Consider the following 1,306-nt stretch of genomic DNA (forward strand, 5'->3'; position numbering starts at 1 on the left):
TTACTCAAGCTACTAGAAAAAAAATATTTAAAAATAAACTTCATGACAAAAAAAAACATTTCAAAATTAAATTCGTAAAAAAAAAATATTTCTAAATAAAATTCGGAGGAAACTCATATTGGCCACTTGTTTTTTAATTAAAATACAATTTGGATAAAATCTCCATTGTCCTCTCCTTATATGTAGTCAGGTGTCGGTAGGTAGAACTGCCAGTGCCGCTGACTCGCGCTCTCCTGCTACTGGCTGACGCCACACGCTGCCACGGACTCGCCGCTGCCAGTAATTGCACTCGCTGTCTCTCCCAACAACGTTATCTAACGTGATAGCAAGCCAAGACTCGATACATCAAAGATGTTCTATTGCGAAGATCACGACCTCAGCTTTTTTCTGTCTCACTCCAATCTCAGAAACGCTGGGCGGCCAGTTCACCACCCCCCGAAAACAAAAACTCTTCGGATCTACACAATTCACGTGGATGACATTTTGATTTCAAAATGGCGAATTTCGCCGAAAGGTGACAAGTTTGCAGGTCTAATGAACTGAAACAACTTCTTATAGTTGCAGCAATGAGACGTTTGCTACCTTCAATAATAATATAACAATAAAAACTATTCAGAAATTGAACAGTCTGCCTAATGAGTCTTTTGGTTTCCCTTATTTTATTTTGATGCTTTTATATTTTTCCTTCAGCAATATTGTGAATGGAAGACCTTTACTTGAAGCCATTATTTTACACTTATTTTTAATGAGAGATGAAGACAACTAACCCAAACCCTTCTTTATATGTATGTATATCTCTGTAGCCAAACAATACTTTAAATAAATACTTGTAAATGTTCAGAACTCGTTGGTTGACTTTTACCCAATCAGATCCTCTCTAGATCCTGATCCAGGATCGTTACTGGTCTTTAGAAGAGTGGTTGTCCCACTAAAGACCTTCATAATTAAATCTCTAAACTATTCCTCACTTCTTATTAGACGTGAACACCATAACTACGTGAAGGCGTAACAACGTGAACCCGTATAACCATTTCTCTCTCAGGTCAACACAGAGACTTTAAAGCCTTTATGAACTGCATGATTAACTTCTGTGCTGCTCGACGTTCTGGTCTTCCTGCAAAATAAATATATTTCAATTAGAAATATTGACCTGAACCAGAAAGCGAGCTGACATTGCATCAATCATAAAGTCTCTGCACTGGCTACCTGTTTGAATTGGTTTTAATGCTCTTATATTGATTCATACTGCTCATTAATTCCAGCTGCCTTCTCAGTTCTCTGAGTTGAGTTGATTCAGATCAGCTGT

Source organism: Taurulus bubalis (genome assembly GCF_910589615.1).
Source record: "Taurulus bubalis genome assembly, chromosome: 6".
In the NCBI taxonomy this organism is placed as follows: Eukaryota; Metazoa; Chordata; class Actinopteri; order Perciformes; family Cottidae; genus Taurulus; species Taurulus bubalis.